This window comes from Salvia splendens, chromosome 16, assembly GCF_004379255.2.
Source record: "Salvia splendens isolate huo1 chromosome 16, SspV2, whole genome shotgun sequence".
Lineage (NCBI taxonomy): Eukaryota > Viridiplantae > Streptophyta > Magnoliopsida > Lamiales > Lamiaceae > Salvia > Salvia splendens.
The window spans coordinates 29,410,868-29,429,764 of record NC_056047.1 but is presented as its reverse complement, the minus strand read 5'-3'; the positions used below and the strand labels follow the sequence as shown (position 1 = coordinate 29,429,764).

General features: G+C 35.6%; 1 long non-coding RNA gene across 1 annotated transcript; it reads left to right on the top strand.

Moving 5' to 3' along the window:
* The first annotated feature begins 530 nt into the window (after positions 1-530).
* LOC121771532 lies at positions 531-1,914 on the top strand. Its single transcript, XR_006044061.1, has 3 exons — positions 531-550; positions 628-703; positions 1,876-1,914. It is a non-coding gene; the product is annotated as an uncharacterized LOC121771532 (long non-coding RNA).
* Positions 1,915-18,897: the final 16,983 nt, after the last annotated feature.

Below are 18,897 nucleotides of genomic sequence, written 5' to 3'. Positions count from 1 at the left end.
GATCGAAGGGTGCAAGAATTGAGGAATAAGTCAATTGTTTCGGTGAAGGTACGGTGGAGGAATCATGGAGTCGAAGAAGCAACATGGGAATTAGAAGATAAGATGAGAGAGAAGTTTCCGGAGCTGTTTGAGTGATCTAGGCAAATTTTGAGACGAAATTTTTTTTTAAGGTGGGAGGAATGTAGTATCCGAAAAAAAAAATAGAATTTCATCTTTTTAAGTAAGGTTTGATTTTTTTTTTATGAATATCTTGTTTAAGATATGGTTTGGAAAGTCTTATTTGGTTTATATTATTTTTGTGGTTATGTTTTTACCTAAGCAATGTGTAATTGGGATAATTAATTAATTTATGAATTAAATATCTTAATTAGCTAATTTTCTCTCCCTCTCCCTCTCTCTTTTTTCGAAACCTTCTCTCCCTCTCCCCACTATTTTCTCAACCTCCCCACTCCTCACAACCGATCCAAAATAGAAAACTAGCTACTCTCTCAATCTCTCCCTCTCACCATCGCTCGTTCTCTCTTCTCTCTCGCAATTGTTCTCAACACCGGTAAGGTTTCTCTCTTTCTCCCTCTCGGTTCTCTTTTTCCACTCACCCCCTCTCATCGATTTCTTGGATTCGTCAAGGTGTTACTCTCTCTCGTACCGAATTGGAGTCGGAGTAGGGAAGGCTTTCGAACTACATTTGAACTCTCCGGGAAAGGTAACCCAAGACCCTAACCCATGCCAATTTCGAAAACACATGCATTTAGGACGAATTTGGAATGTTTTAGATGCTGAATAGGTTTTGTGGCTTTGTGTTTGTGTTGAGGATGTTTTTGGTAGTGACTGACAGTGGGTTCCGACCCCTTTTTGACTGATCAAACGATCTCCTTTTGGTACGAGATTTTAACTGTATAAACTTGGGTGTGTCTTCTGTATGGTGTGTAAATTTCAGCTTCATTGGACGTCGGATGATTTTATAATGATTTTTGTAAGTAAACTGCGCAGTTCTGCGAGATGTACGTTTCTGGGTGATGTGTTTTTGTGCAATGGGTGTGAATCTGGGTGTTTTGATATTGTGATGTATGTGGGTGTGATTGGCCAGGGGATGGCTCGGAGGAATTAGCATTTGGTTCGGGTGGTTTGTGTGTGTTGGCCGAGAGACTTAGGGTTTGGCCTAGGGTGGTGTAGTGGAGAGTTTTGGAGGTTTGATCTCATGTTTTCGGGTGTGTTTTGGGATGTAGAATGTGTGGTGTGAGTGTCGTATAAGGTTTGAGAATCGTTGGTTGGGGGAAAACTGGTGTGCACTTGATCGGGCCAGCAGCCGAGACACCGAGCCAGATGCCGAGCCAGATGCCGAGACAGGTGCCGAGCCAATGCCGAGAGAGGTGCCGAGACAGGTGCCGAGCCAGTGCCGAGAGAGGTGCCGAGACAGGTGCCGAGCCAGGGCCGAGCTAGACGCCGAGACATGTGCCGAGCCAGGCGGCCGAGACGGTCGGCCGAGGTGCCGAGCCAGGCGGCCGAGACGGTCGGCCGAGGTGCCGAGCCAGGCGGCCGAGACGGTCGGCCGAGGTGCCGAGCCAGGCCGAGACACCGAGCCTTTTCCGAACCTTTTCCGAGCCAAGTGAGCCGTTTGCACAAGGAGGGTATACCGGGAGTACGAGTGTTTCGGGTGTGTGTCGTGTGCGCGTCGTGGGTGCGTGGTATGCGTGTCGGGTGCGTGTGTGGTGTGTTTCGGACGTGTGATTTTGTGTGATTGTCTTATAAGATGTTGTTAAGTGTGTGTACGTGTAACGTGCTAGATGTTGAAGTCATCCACGTAGGAATCATGCATTGTTGTTTAAACCTCGTCTTTCCTGACTCTAATCATGACATTTATTTATCTTTCAAAAGGGTGATCTTTTACGAGGAAATTGTGGTTGAAGAAGGGAACTATTTAAAAGCTAAGCAATTGAGGTGGGCTTTTCTACCCTACTATTTTGTGGGTTATCTTTAATACGGACTCTGTTCCGGAAATGTTTATGGAGGTGAACTGTTTGTCTTGCCAACCGTTTTGCTTTGAAACCTATCTGAAGTGGTTTACCACATATGTTTAATCGAATTCGGGTCTGTAGGGCTGCGAACACTCAGGCTAGTGTACACGAGACCGGGAGCCATCTGAGAGCAAGTTGGCCGGTCTAGTTGACCTGGGGTGTGGCCACGCCCCTTGTCACCCGTTGGATCAGATAGTGTATGATGGTGGGAATAAGGGTGGCAATATCTGAAAATGACTGCGCAGTCGAATTTATGAAATATGTTTTAGTGTACTTGGGTTATTTTCTTTACACTTAAAACCCCAAGGTTACACTGTTATGGCATGACAAACTAGGATTTTGGCGTGTGTCCACTGAGTGCATCAAGTACTCAGCCCTGCATGTTGTTTTCTTAATGTGCAGGTTGAGCGACGATGGGGATGACGGATGTTGAGCAATTAAAGCCAAAATTGTGTTTTTACTTTGCCTTTTGGATGGTGTCGTGTCGTCATACCCGGCATTATCTATCTCTTGGTCTTTTCCGCTGCTTTGTAATCCGATACAATGTTTTTATTTAAACTCTGATTACTTTAACTTTAGTAATGTCGTCACAGTACAATGTTTTGAAGTGAACTTCCTTTTATTAAATGTTTTCGGGTCAAGTATTCTTGTTCTCCCCCTTTCTTCCCCGCTTCTTTATTCCTCCCCTAGTCGCGGTCCACCGTACTTCCTATCCTTAGGAAATGCGGGCGTGACATAATGTGTGACTTGCATATGAAAGTAGTAGTTGAGATTGAATATCATACTTTGCTTTTGAGCTCGTTCTCATTCTCGTCTAGAGCTTCCATTAGGCTGTTACAGTCCTTGAGGTGCTGCATGAACTCAGTTTGGAACCCCTTTTATGCATATCAAGCAATTGTTCCTGTTTTTCTGTATAACACATAATAAATGCATGGTCACAAGAAATCTAAAGAAACATAAACATATCTTCCAAATGCTACAATATCTGATGGAACTGAAAATCCAGAACGTAATCTATATTTGGAATATTCTAAATGCAAAATGGATATTAAATCCTGGAGTCTTTCATTTTTCAGTGAAACCAACATAAGAAATCCTTTTCCTATTGTGAATGAGATTTAGTTCTTTGCCAGTGGATGTTAAATTCTTATATATGAAGTCTACAAGGTAATATATTTAATTGCCTGCAAAAATGAAACATCTCTAAAAATTTATATTATTAATAGGTCCAGCCTAATCCTTAGCTAATGATTAGCAGTACTGTAATGATGCAATAACCACCAACGCAAGAGAACCGAGAGTAATTGTTGAGTACAAATCAATCCCATGTCGGAAATCTGAGGGAAGTTAGAAGGTGTATATAATTTATATCCAACCCTAATTAGTTTGAGGTCTTTTGGGAGTGACTCAAAAATAAATCCGTGCGGGCTAGACCCAAAGCAGACAATATCAAACTAATGTTGCCGACGCCGACAATCCTGACAAGTGGTATCAGAGCCAGGTTGGCGTCGGGTCTGGTCTGGGAGACCCTTGTTCGAGTGGGGCCGACGATCCTGACAAGTTTGAGTTGGGCCCCTAATATGTCTCGATGTAGTCTCGGTTTGAGGGGAAGGATTGTTGAGAGTGACTCAAAAATAAATCCGTGCGGACTTAACCCAAAGCGGACAATATCAAACCAATGTTGCCGACGCCGACAATCCTGACAGTAATAAACAGTCTGCAAATTAGCTAATCATTCTCAAAATGTTTATAATGCTTGGCCGACGATCCTGACAAGTCTAAGTTAGGCCATTAATGTGTCTCGATGTGGTCTCGGTTTGAGGGGGAGGTTTGTTGAGTACAAACCAATCCCACATCGGAAATTTGAGGGAAGTTGGAAAGTGTTTATAATTTCTGTCCAACCCCAATTAGTTTGAGGCCTTTTGGGAGTGACCCAAAAATAAATCCGTGCGGGCCAGCAAAGCTGACAATATTAAACTAATGTTGCCGATGCCTACAATCCTGACAAGTGGTATCAAAGCCAGGTTGGCGTCGGGTCTGGTCTGAGAGACCCATGTTCAAGTGGGGCCGACGATCCTGACAAGTCTGAGTCGGGCCCGTAATGTGTCTCAATGTGGTCTCGGTTTTATTGCCTTTTGAGTTAAAATTTCAGCACATATTTTAAAATCACTTTGTCAATGCTTGGCAAATACTTTCTGAGCATTCTCACTCCTATTCTCGGTAACACGCAATTAAGATATAGGTGCAGGCCTATTACAATTGACAGATCCTATATATGTATAGAATACAATAAAAATTGCAAAATGCAACATTTTTTAATTTCTGCAAATCTTGCAACTGATTCTTTTGCTTCCCTCTTTGAAAGATCTTTAACCTGATAATAAAATCCAAAAGAAGAAAGATTATATTGGCATATGAATTAAATAACCTTTGAATTACAATGTGATATAATTTACAAACAAATTACAAAGTTATATAAATAGAGGCAAATGAGTCCAATTTGAATTTAAAATCAGCATTTAAAAAAATAAAAATAAAAGAAATGGTGTTTTGTGCAATCAATTTTGAATAGTGCAGCCATCACCCACCGCCAACCAATCTACTTTAAAGACTCTACTAATCAATTTTGAAGACTACAAATTCATTAACCAATGTTAATTTGAGTATTATGCTTTATTTAAAGTAATCAATTCTTCTAAGTTTTATTAAACAATGTTCGATAAATATTTAATAATAATGATCCATGCTCCATAGACTCCATACATAAAAGACTGTGTTAATTAATAAAATCGGAAATAGTATTATAAAGTTATTACCACAATCAATGGCCCATACTCCATAGACTCCATCTTGTAATTTAGTTTATTTTAATTATCTTTTCTCTTATGTTTTCCAAATTACCATCCAATTTTACCAAATAGTATTATAAAGTTATTTTTGCTGTAAAATTTTATATATAAATAATTTTCGTTATGATATAAAATTTATCTTACTATTATATCAATTTATAAAATATAAATTTGTATTGTAGGTGATATTCCTGAAACTTTTAGTTTCCTATTATTATAGATGACGTTGAGTTAAACCATAATATTTTTGGTACGTTTATCGAGGCAAGTTCGTCTGCTTTGTCTTCTGTTGATAATCTAGGTATACACTCTCTCTGTTCACCATTAAATGTTCCATTTTTTTCTTTTTCTTCCATCACCCAATAAATGTTTCATTTCACTTTTATTATACTCCATTTGGTAAGTGGACACTACATTCCACTAATTCATTTTACTCACATGTTATTATAAAACCAATATATAAAAATAGGTCACACATTCCACTAACCTTTTCTACCCACTCAACTTTATAAAGTCAAACAATTTTTTTGAACTCGTTGCAAGTCAAATATGTGACATTTAATCAAGGACGGAGGGAGTATTTTTTTGGACTTTGTATAATAATTATTTTGAATTAAGTATTTATATATGTATGTAATTTTAATATTTTTTATTACTATATTAAAATCATTTTAAGTTTATATTTTTATATAAATTTTCATTTATATTTACTATTCAAGTTATATAATTTATAAATTAAATCTATATTTAATTTACTACTGATTTGTTGTTATTTTTTTAAGTTTTTGTTTTTCATTTATGAACAATTATGTTTTGTTCATCAAAACTGTTGAATTATTTATTTATTCAAAGTATATGCATTTTTCCTCTTTCATCCTTAGTCACATCCTTTATTTATATATCTTATTCTAAATAATCCATACTTTTTAATACTTAGTTGCACAACTCCTCTTTGTCATGTATTTTATTTTATTTTACTCCACTTATATCATAAATTAAAATTGTATAAAATTGTTTGTCGAATATGAAATGTTCATTTAGAATGGTTGAGAAAAATATATTTATGTTTTTAATTATTTATAATGTTAAGAATACTTATTTTAAGTAACACATATTAACTAAAAACATCATTATATTCTCTTTATCCTTTTCTTTTTTATTTTAATCTACCTATCTTGGAATTTATTTTTATTATTTGAAAATTATATGTCTCGTGCATAGCACGGGTGATAACACTAGTGCATCAATTTAGTGTAGTTGAAGGGGTTGGCAGCGCAAGCGTGCAGAATATTATCCGATCACATGAATTTGATCTATTTAGCAGATTATTCAGACAAATTCTATTCGCGCAATTATCACATGTATCATGCTCATAACATGAATTAAAACATGCTTTAGCATATAAAATCCCTAAAACATGCTTACTACGGAATTAGCCAATTTACCTCGTTGATTCAGTCAAGAATCGATGATGGCTTGCTCCGTCTCCACGTGAAGATCTTCAATACAAGACCTCGGATCTTCTGACTGGTGTCCCGGACTATACGCTGATATTTGTGTGGGCAAATCTTACCAACGTACTAGGACTCGAATAACGGAAGACGGAAACTGCTCACGGAGGAGGCACAAATTTCGAACTCTCTCTCTCTCTAGAGGGGGACGAAATTTTTATGTAGAAAAAAGTCAAAAGTCTTTTCTGTCTCCTTTATTCTCCTATTTATATTAGGTCACAAATATAGGTGCAGGCCTATTACAATTGACAGATCCTATATATGTATAAAATACAATAAAAATTGCAAAATGCAACATTTTTTAATTTCTGCAAATCTTGCAACTGATTCTTTTGCTTCCCTCTTTGAAAGCTCTTTAACCTGATAATAAAATCCAAAAGAAGAAAGATTATATTGGCATATGAATTAAATAACCTTTGAATTACAATGTGATATAATTTACAAACAAATTACAAAGTTATATAAATAGAGGCAAATGAGTCCAATTTGAATTTAAAATCAGCATTTAAAAAAATAAAAATAAATAAATAAAAATAAAAGAAATGGTGTTTTGTGCAATCAATTTTGAATAGTGCAGCCATCACCCACCGCCAACCAATCTATTTTAAAGACTCAACTAATCAATTTTGAAGACTACAAATTCATTAACCAATGTTAATTTGAGTATTATGCTTTATTTAAAGTAATCAATTCTTCTAAGTTTTATTAAACAATGTTCGATAAATATTTAATAATAATGATCCATGCTCCATAGACTCCGTACATAAAAGACTGTGTTAATTAATAAAATCGGAAATAGTATTATAAAGTTATTACCACAATCAATGGTCCATACTCCATAGACTCCATCTTGTAATTTATTTTATTTTAATTATCTTTTCTCTTATGTTTTCCAAATTACCATCCAATTTTACCTAATAGTATTATAAAGTTATTTTTGCTGTAAAATTTTATATATAAATAATTTTCGTTATGATATAAAATTTATCTTACTATTATATCAATTTATAAAATATAAATTTGTATTGTAGGTGATATTCCTGAAACTTTTAGTTTCCTATTATTATAGATGACGTTGAGTTAAACGATAATATTTTTGGTACGTCTATCGAGGCAAGTTCGTCTGCTTTGTCTTCTGTTGATAATCTGGGTATACACTCTCTCTGTTCACCATTAAATGTTCCATTTTTTTCTTTTTCTTCCATCACCCAATAAATGTCTCATTTCACTTTTATTATACTCCATTTGGTAAGTGGACTCTACATTCCACTAATTCATTTTACTCACATGTTATTATAAAACCAATATATAAAAATAGGTCTCACATTCCACTAACCTTTTCTACCCACTCAACTTTATAAAGTCAAACAATTTTTTAGAACTCGTCGCAAGTCAAATATGTGACATTTAATCAAGGACGGAGGGAGTATTTTTTTGGACTTTGTATAATAATTATTTTGAATTAAGTATTTATATTTGTATGTAATTTTACTATTTTTTTATTACTATATTAAAATCATTTTAAGTTTATATTTTTATATAAATTTTCATTTATATTTACTATTCAAGTTATATAATTTATAAATTAAATCTATATTTAATTTACTACTGATTTGTTGTTATTTTTTTAAGTTTTTGTTTTTCATTTATGAACAATTATGTTTTGTTCATCAAAACTGTTGAATTATTTATTTATTCAAAGTATATGCATTTTTCCTCTTTCATCCTTAGTCACATCCTTTATTTATATATCTTATTCTAAATAATCCATACTTTTTAATACTTAGTTGCACAACTCCTCTTTGTCATGTATTTTATTTTATTTTACTCCACTTATATCATAAATTAAAATTGTATAAAATTGTTTGTCGAATATGAAATGTTCATTTAGAATGGTTGAGAAAAATATATTTAAGTTTTTAATTATTTATAATGTTAAGAATACTTATTTTAAGTAACACATATTAACTAAAAACATCATTATATTCTCTTTATCCTTTTCTTTTTTATTTTAATCTACCTATCTTGGAATTTATTTTTATTATTTGAAAATTATATGTCTCGTGCATAGCACGGGTGATAACACTAGTGCATCAATTTAGTGTAGTTGAAGGGGTTGGCAGCGCAAGCGTGCAGAATATTATCCGATCACATGAATTTGATCTATTTAGCAGATTATTCAGACAAATTCTATTCGCGCAATTATCACATGTATCATGCTCATAACATGAATTAAAACATGCTTTAGCATATAAGATCCCTAAAACATGCTTACTACGGAATTAGCCAATTTACCTCGTTGATTCAGTCAAGAATCGATGATGGCTTGCTCCGTCTCCACATGAAGATCTTCAATACAAGACCTCGGATCTTCTGACTGGTGTCCCGGACTATACGCTGATATTTGTGTGGGCAAATCTTACCAACGTACTAGGACTCGAATAACAGAAGACGGAAACTGCTCACGGAGGAGGCACAAATTTCGAACTCTCTCTCTCTCTAGAGGGGGACGAAATTTTTATGTAGAAAAAAGTCAAAAGTCATTTCTGTCTCCTTTATTCTCCTATTTATATTAGGTCACAAATATAGGTGCAGGCCTATTACAATTGACAGATCCTATATATGTATAAAATACAATAAAAATTGCAAAATGCAACATTTTTTAATTTCTGCAAATCTTGCAACTGATTCTTTTGCTTCCCTCTTTGAAAGCTCTTTAACCTGATAATAAAATCCAAAAGAAGAAAGATTATATTGGCATATGAATTAAATAACATTTGAATTACAATGTGATATAATTTACAAACAAATTACAAAGTTATATAAATAGAGGCAAATGAGTCCAATTTGAATTTAAAATCAGCATTTAAAAAAATAAAAATAAATAAATAAAAATAAAAGAAATGGTGTTTTGTGCAATCAATTTTGAATAGTGCAGCCATCACCCACCGCCAACCAATCTATTTTAAAGACTCAACTAATCAATTTTGAAGACTACAAATTTATTAACCAATGTTAATTTGAGTATTATGCTTTATTTAAAGTAATCAATTCTTCTAAGTTTTATTAAACAATGTTCGATAAATATTTAATAATAATGATCCATGCTCCATAGACTCCATACATAAAAGACTGTGTTAATTAATAAAATCGGAAATAGTATTATAAAGTTATTACCACAATCAATGGCCCATACTCCATAGACTCCATCTTGTAATTTAGTTTATTTTAATTATCTTTTCTCTTATGTTTTCCAAATTACCATCCAATTTTACCAAATAGTATTATAAAGTTATTTTTGCTGTAAAATTTTATATATAAATAATTTTCGTTATGATATAAAATTTATCTTACTATTATATCAATTTATAAAATATAAATTTGTATTGTAGGTGATATTCCTGAAACTTTTAGTTTCCTATTATTATAGATGACGTAGAGTTAAACGATAATATTTTCAGTACGTCTATCGAGGCAAGTTCGTCTGCTTTGTCTTCTGTTGATAATCTGGGTATACACTCTCTCTGTTCACCATTAAATGTTCCATTTTTTTCTTTTTCTTCCATCACCCAATAAATGTCTCATTTCACTTTTATTATACTCCATTTGGTAAGTGGACTCTACATTCCACTAATTCATTTTACTCACATGTTATTATAAAACCAATATATAAAAATAGGTCTCACATTCCACTAACCTTTTCTACCCACTCAACTTTATAAAGTCAAACAATTTTTTAGAACTCGGTGCAAGTCAAATATGTGACATTTAATCAAGGACGGAGGGAGTATTTTTTTGGACTTTGTATAATAATTATTTTGAATTAAGTATTTATATTTGTATGTAATTTTACTATTTTTTTATTACTATATTAAAATCATTTTAAGTTTATATTTTTATATAAATTTTCATTTATATTTACTATTTAAGTTATATAATTTATTAATTAAATCTATATTTAATTTACTACTGATTTGTTGTTATTTTTTTAAGTTTTTGTTTTTCATTTATGAACAATTATGTTTTGTTCATCAAAACTGTTGAATTATTTATTTATTCAAAGTATATGCATTTTTCCTCTTTCATCCTTAGTCACATCCTTTATTTATATATCTTATTCTAAATAATCCATACTTTTTAATACTTAGTTGCACAACTCCTCTTTGTCATGTATTTTATTTTATTTTACTCCACTTATATCAGAAATTAAAATTGTATAAAATTTTTTTGTCGAATATGAAATGTTCATTTAGAATGGTTGAGAAAAATATATTTATGTTTTTAATTATTTATAATGTTAAGAATACTTATTTTAAGTAACACATATTAACTAAAAACATCATTATATTCTCTTTATCCTTTTCTTTTTTATTTTAATCTACCTATCTTGGAATTTATTTTTATTATTTGAAAATTATATGTCTCGTGCATAGCACGGGTGATAACACTAGTGCATCAATTTAGTGTAGTTGAAGGGGTTGGCAGCGCAAGCGTGCAGAATATTATCCGATCACATGAATTTGATCTATATAGCAGATTATTCAGACAAATTCTATTCGCGCAATTATCACATGTATCATGCTCATAACATGAATTAAAACATGCTTTAGCATATAAGATCCCTAAAACATGCTTACTACGGAATTAGCCAATTTACCTCGTTGATTCAGTCAAGAATCGATGATGGCTTGCTCCGTCTCCACGTGAAGATCTTCAATACAAGGCCTCGGATCTTCTGACTGGTGTCCCGGACTATACGCTGATATTTGTGTGGGCAAATCTCACCAACGTACTAGGACTCGAATAACGGAAGACAGAAACTGCTCACGGATGAGGCACAAATTTCGAACTCTGTCTCTCTAGAGGGGGACGAAATTTTTATGTAGAAAAAAGTCAAAAGTCTTTTCTGTCTCATTTATTCTCCTATTTATATTAAGTCACAAATTGGGTCCAGTCAGGAATCTAAGGAAGAATTGGATCAGGCCTCACCCATATAGCTTTTTATTAATTAAATTGAACCCATAATTTAATATAAGCCTATATTGGAATATTACAAGCAGCCACTACAGAAGTAATATTGCACTGCCTTTCTAAATCCGAAATTACAAGTATTTCGGGTTTCCTTTATTTGCGTTCAATTCATTACCCGTGCTTAAGATAGAAACATCCATTAATTAATTAATGTCTGCTATGGACTTAATTAATCAACATATTTAATCTCCAAGAGTGGACTGAGCAAGAAACTCTTATTTATTATTCATAGAGTAATCAAACTTCAATTAGCTAGGTTCCAAACAATAAAACCTTGTTTCGAGCTCCTCTTGTGGATGTTATCAAACGAGTCTCTCCTCGCGCACGATTCAACGTAATAGCAATCCTAGCACCGCTAGATAATGATCACCACTACCCAATATACCTGGATCGTTGGGTTACAAAAAACCCGCACCTTTGGTAAGTCAAAGTAGTAGATACTCAATACCGTATGCTCAATGCTAACGTACATTGATTAAGAAATTATTATCAAGACCTCGTCTTTCAGTAGATAGCATAAAGACTCGTCTTGCTGTTAGATCCATTCAGTGCTACACCACACCAACGTCATCTTATTTCAATAAGGCTTAGAAATAATCGGACTGACATTGCAACCTTTCATGATAGGTAGTCTAGGCCTATCTGGGTGTGAAATTCTTCTTTTTCTTTGTTCAGAACTGACCGTGTTACCTTAAAGTGGACGACGCCCACAACTGGTCTACTAGAACAAAGACTTAGACTTTGTTACGTTCTTATACATTTAAATATGCAATAAACAACCATTAAATGTAAAACATAACAACATTATGACAAAAATAATTTGTTTTAGTCATTGGGAAATAACAAGTAGAGTTTTACAGTATCCAATCACTCGAAAGGTGATTTCTAGTATACAAAACCCCAACAATCTCCCACTTATACTCAAAACAGCTTTCGAGTTTACTAAAAAAATTGTGCACGCGTCTAAATTTCTCCCACTTATACTGAAAGCGAGTTGAGGTCTTAAATGAGTAGAACTCCCATCCCTTCCATGTGGCATTCGAATGGTTTCACCGCCAAAGCCTTTGTAAAAGGATCTGCCAAGTTGTTCTCTAAAGCAATCTTGACCACTTGTATGTCTCCTCTCTGCACTATATCCCTGATGATATGATACTTCCGCTCTATGTGTTTGTTCGCTTTGTGAGCTCTTGGTTCTTTCGAGTTTGCCACAGCACCAGAATTGTCACAATAAATGGTGATGCTCTTTGGCAGATTCGAAACCACACCTAAATCCATAAGGAAGTTTTTGAACCATACAACCTCTTTTGTAGCCTCCGAAGCGGCCACATACTCGGCTTCCATGGTCGAGTCCGCGATGCATTTCTGCTTCACACTCTTCCAAATTACGGTGAACACATATCCTGAAGTAGATTTTCTCGAGTAGATTTTCTGCTTCACCTCCTAAGGTGAACACATATCCTGAAGTAGATTTTCTCGAGTTCTGATCAGCTTGAAAGTCTGAGTCAGTATATCCCAAAGGACAGAGCTCGACTGCATTGTAAACTAGAGCATAGTCCTTAGTCCGTTTAAGGTACTTGAGTATGTTCTTTACGGCAGCGGATACGACGAAGGACCCGTTGGATATATTGATCCAAGAACCCCACGTATAATGATTGGCAGCGGATTTCCTTGATCCAAGAAAAGTCCGGGTCATTATCATACATTTCCTTAATCAACTCAAAACCAAGCAACTTAGAACTCAAAGTAGTGATCAAAATGTACCTCCGAGATAATGCATCAGCCACAATATTTTCTTTTCCCTTTTTGTATTTGATTACATAGGGAAATGATTCAATGAATTCCACCCACTTAACATGTCTCTTGCTAAGCTTACCTTGACCTTTCAAGTACTTGAGAGATTCATGATCCGTGTGAATTACAAACTCTCTAGGCCACAAGTAATGCTGCCATGTTTCCAAAGCTCTAACCAAAGCATATAACTCCTTGTCATACGTTGGATAGTTCAATTGAGCTCCTTTCAACTTTTCGCTAAAGTACGCGATTGGCTTCCTATCCTGCAACAAAACAGCTCCTATGCCTACCCCAGATGCATCACATTAAAGCTCAAACATGTTATCAAAGTTAGGCAAAGAAAGAATTGGTGCAGTTGTAAGTTTTTCCTTAAGGAGATTAAAAGCATGTTCTTGTTTTTCTCCCCAATAAAAACAAACATCCTTTTTCACAATTTCATTCAAAGGTGCAGCAATTGTACTAAAATCCTTGACAAACCTCCTATAAAAACTAGCAAGACCATGAAAACTTCTAACTTGTGCTACATTTTGAGGAATTGGCCATTCTAAAATAGCTTTCACCTTCTCTTTTTCCATTTCAATCCCATTAGCACTTATAACAAAACCCAGAAAAACAACTTTATCCATGCAAAAAGAACACTTTTTGAGATTTGCATACAATGATTCTTTTCGTAAGGTATCCAAAACTGCACGCACATGGTTAAGATGTTCATTCACATTTTTGCTATAGACAAGAATATCATCAAAATAAACAACCACAAATTTTCCAATGAATTTTCTCAAAACATGGTGCATCAACCTCATGAAAGTACTTGGTGCATTAGTTAAACCAAAAGGCATTACTAACCACTCATATAGACCAAATTTTGTTTTAAAGGCTGTTTTCCATTAATCTCCTTCTCTAATTCGAATTTGATGATAACCACTTTTCAAATCGATCTTACTAAACACAACAGAACCATGCAATTCATCAAGCATATCATCTAGCCTAGGAATAGGATAGCGATACTTTACCGTGATTTTGTTGATTGCTCGGCAGTCGATGCACATCCTCCATGATCCATCTTTCTTAGAAACAACAATTACCGGAACAGCACATGGACTCATGCTCTCACGGATTTTTCCATTGTCCAACAACTCTTGCACTTGCCTTTGAATTTCCTTAGTCTCTTCGGGATTGGCTCTATAGGCTGGTCGATTTGGTAGAACTGCCCCGGGAATAAGGTCAATTTGGTGTTCAATACCTCTTAATGGCGGAAATCCACTTGATTCTTCCACGGGAAAAACATCTTCGAATTCCTGTAAAAGAGACACAAAAGCACTTGGCAAAGAAGTGGTTAATTCGTTAGTGGTAAACAAAGACTGTTTGTACACTAAGATGAAAACACTCTTTTTTTCGCACTCTTTATTTCTCTTGCTCCCACATAAAAGTTCTTTTTTTCATTCGGACTCTTTTCACTTGACTCTTTTTCAATGCCCTCACATTTTTTCCTCTCATTCTTACTTTTCTCTCGACTCTTTTTTTCACTCGACTCTTTTTCAATGCTCTCACTTTTTTTCCTCTCAACCTCACGAGCTCTCCTTGCTTGTGACAATTTCTGTTGGTCCTCTTGAACTTGTTGAGGTGTTAAAGACACAAGCATAATAGACTTGTTGTTGTGCTTGAAGGTGTAGTGGTTGTGAAATCCATCATAAGTCACTCTACGATCAAACTGCCATGGCCTCCCCAAAAGAATGTGACTAGCATGCATTGGCACAACATCGCAAAGAACATCATCTTTATAATTGCCAATTGAAAACGAAATTAGAACTCGCTTAGTCACTCGAATTTCTCCACATTCATTAAGCCATTGTAGCTTGTACGGATTAGGATGTTTTTCCGTTGTTAAGCTCAACTTTTCCACCATTTCAGAACTTGCAACGTTTGCACAACTACCACCATCAATAATCATTATGCAAAGTTTACCTTGGACCAAACACCTTGTGTGGAAGATGTTCTCCCTTTGCTGATCATCGTTTCTGTTTTGCATGTTTAGAGCCCTTCGAACCACCAAAAGTTCTCCATGTTCTGGTTCAATCTCCTCCAGATGTTTATCCTCCTCCTCCTCATCATCATCTTCACGTTCACTTTCAGATTCTATCTCTCCATTTGGCTTCAAAATCATCACCCTTTTGTTTGGACATTGAGATGCAATGTGTCCAACACCTTGACAACGAAAACATTTGATATCTCTATTTCGAGTAGAAGTAGAAGTAGAAATACCTTTACCCTTCTCAAATTCTTTGGACTTGGATGTCGACGCCTCATTTTGGGGTTTAGAACCTGCCCCAAAATTGGGTTTGGTTGAAGTCCACTCTTTTGTCCTTGAAGAATGAGAACTTGTTGAAAAATTCTTTTGGATTGTTCCCTTCTTCTTCAATTGTCCCTCCACCTTCATGGCCATATGAACCATGTCCTCCAACTCCACATAGTGTTGAAGCTCCACAATGTTTGCAATCTCCCTATTCAGCCCACATAAGAATCGAGCCATAGTTGCTTCTCTATCTTCTTCAACATTTGCCCTAATCATGGCAATCTCCATGTCTTTGTAGTACTCATCAACAGATTTAGTACCTTGTTTCATAGATTGTAATTTTTGATACAATTCACGAAAATAATGAGAAGGTACAAATCTCTTACGCATTATGCTTTTCATTTCTTCCCAAGTCGAAACTGGTCTTCCTCCGTATCGCCTTGTACTGGTTGTCAATTGATCCCACCAAACTATAGCATAGTCAGTGAATTCAATAGCAGCAAGTCTAACCTTTTTCTCCTCGGAATAGTTGTGACATTCAAAGATGAGATCCACCTTTCTCTCCCACTCCAAATAAGCTTCGGGGTCACTCCTTCCTTGGAATGTTGGGATCTTCAGTTTGATGCTTCTCAAATCACCATCCACTTCATTTGTACGCCCTCTTCTACCGTTTCCACGTCTCTCATTTCGATGCCTATATGAAGCATCATCTTCTCCTCCACTCTCTTCCTCCTCGTTATTATTTTCATTTGTTGCCTGAACTTCTAGCCTCTCCAACCGCCCTGAAACACTTTCCAGAATCCGTGCAAACCTTGCAAATTGTTGTTGCATGGCTTTCAACGTAGGATCAACTGGAATATGATCGTCAGTAGAATCCATCCTCACAGTTCACTCGTGTATCACACAAAATTAAACCTCACAAAACACTCGTGTATATCACTCGTTGGCTTTTACCTCCCCTCAAATAACCTCACCACTCAAGCCTTTTACCACTCTTTCTCTTTTGCAAAGATAACACAAGTAAAAAAACAAATCAAAAACAAAACAAGAACTAATAACGACCAACCAAACTTCAGCCCTTGAATGAAGGATGAAAGGAAATGGTCAAGAAAATATGAGGTGAAATATGTATTGGGGTTTTTTTTTTCGGATTTTTTTTTTTTGGATTTTTTTTTTCGAATTTTTTTTCTGATTTTTTTTTCGGATTTTTTTTTTGATTTTTTTTTTTTTTTGGATTTTTTTTTCAAGGATATGAAAGATAAACAATGTAAGATAAAGCTATGGATAGATCAATACCAGTTGGCTCGTGATACCAAATGATATCGATTGGGATAGGACGAAGGACCCGTTGGATATATTGATCCAAGAACCCCACGTATAATGATTGGCAGCGGATTTCCTTGATTGATAATCTGGTTTGATCCACTTCCAGAGCTTGGAAAACCTCGACCCGTTGGCTATGTAATCAGCCAAGAACCTCGGTATGGTTGAACGCCACAAGAACTTGCTCAAAGTATCTTGATAAGTTCCAAACAAGTGAAAAACTCTACAAAGAGAATTCAACTCACAAGACAAACTCTATTTTCGTATTTGATCAATGATGTCCTCAAATGACATGCTTACAAGCCTATTTATAGGCTAGAATGGACTCTTGAAAGTCTCATATCATTAGTACAACTTAAGACCTTTAGAATGACTCATAATAAGTGAAAAGTAACTCCTAACTATTGGTGTGACTTTAGGACATCTAAAGTCACTTATTTAACTCAAAAAGTAACTTAAAAATGACTCTTCATTTTTGCTGCTCCAACTTGGACGAAAATGCATCATTTATCTTCAATTTGGGCCTCCAAAATGTGATATATATTGACTCAAAACTTCATGCATTGGGCTGCCCACTAACTTGAATAATATTCACCATTTGGCCCAATGTTGAATGGTCTTGGAATTGGGCTTTTATTTCATCAACTAAAAGCATCATGGACTCCTTTATCTTCTTAGCTCTAGCTCTTGTAATTGGTCCACTTTGAATGATTAATGGATCCATCTTCTTGTCCTTGTTGATCAGCTTGGGTGTACCTCCATCACATAGTCCTTAGTCCGTTTAAGGTACTTGAGTATGTTCTTTACGGCAGTCCAATGTCCTTGGCCCGGATTCGACTGATATCTTGCCACCATGCCTACAGCAAAGCAAATATCAGGTCTAGTACAAAGCATAGCATACATGAGACTTCCAACTGCCGAAGCGTATGGAATCCTTCTCATTGCTTGTATCTCAGATGGCGTTTTAGGGCACATCTCTTGAGATAAATGGATGCCGTATCTAAAAGGTAAGAAACCTTTCTTGGCGTCCTGCATGCTAAAATGACTAAGTACTGTGTTGATGTAAGGTTCTTGAGATAAGCACAACATCTTCTTCTCTCAATTCCGAAGAACCTTGATCCCGAGGATGTGTCCCGCGTCTCCCATATCCTTCATCTCGAACTGGTTTGACAACCATGTTCGTACTGATGACAACATCTTTTTATTGTTTCCAATTAGAAGAATGTCATCTACATATAAAACTAAGAACACCACATTCCTCTTATCAACTTTCTTATATACGCAGCTTTCACTTGGGCACTTTTCGAATCCAAACTTGCGAACAGTTTGATCGAAACATTGGTTCCACGATCTAGATGCTTGCTTGAGGCCATAAATGGCCTTCTTAAGCTTCCAAACCATGTGTTCTTTGCCCTTTATGGAATATCCTTCGGGTTGTTCCATGTAGATGGTCTCCTCAAGACCGTCGTTTAGAAACACAGTCTTAACGTCCATCTTCCATACATCCCAATCCATATAAGCTGCAATAGACAATAGTATCCAGATCGATTTGAGAATGGCCACTGGGGAGAAGGTCACGTCAAAATCGACGCCTTCCTTTTGGGTATACCCCTTGGCCACTAGTCTTGCCTTAAAGACTTTAACTCGTCCATCAGGTCCACGTTTACGCTTATATATCCACTTGCTCCCAATAGCAGTACAGCTTTCGGGTAGGACGGACAAATCGTAGACGTCTTTGTCTATCATAGATTGTAGTTCTGAATCCATTGCTTTCACCCATTCGCAATGATCGTCATCTGCCTGCGCCTCAGTAAAGTTCCAGGGATCTAATACATTGTTGTCCGAGGAGTGATCCATAGATTCTCCCAAACCAATGTATCTGTCGGGCTCATGCGAGACCCTCCCATTGCGGCGCGGCACTACAATATTTTGAGTAGAAGTTGAAGTTTCGGGAATTGTTTGTACACTTGGTATTTTTTCTTGGTTAATGGAACTTGTGACAGAAGTTAGCTCATCAAGAGCCACTTCACTGCTGGGTTTATGATTCATTACATAGTCTTCCTCTAAGAATGTCGCGTGAGTAC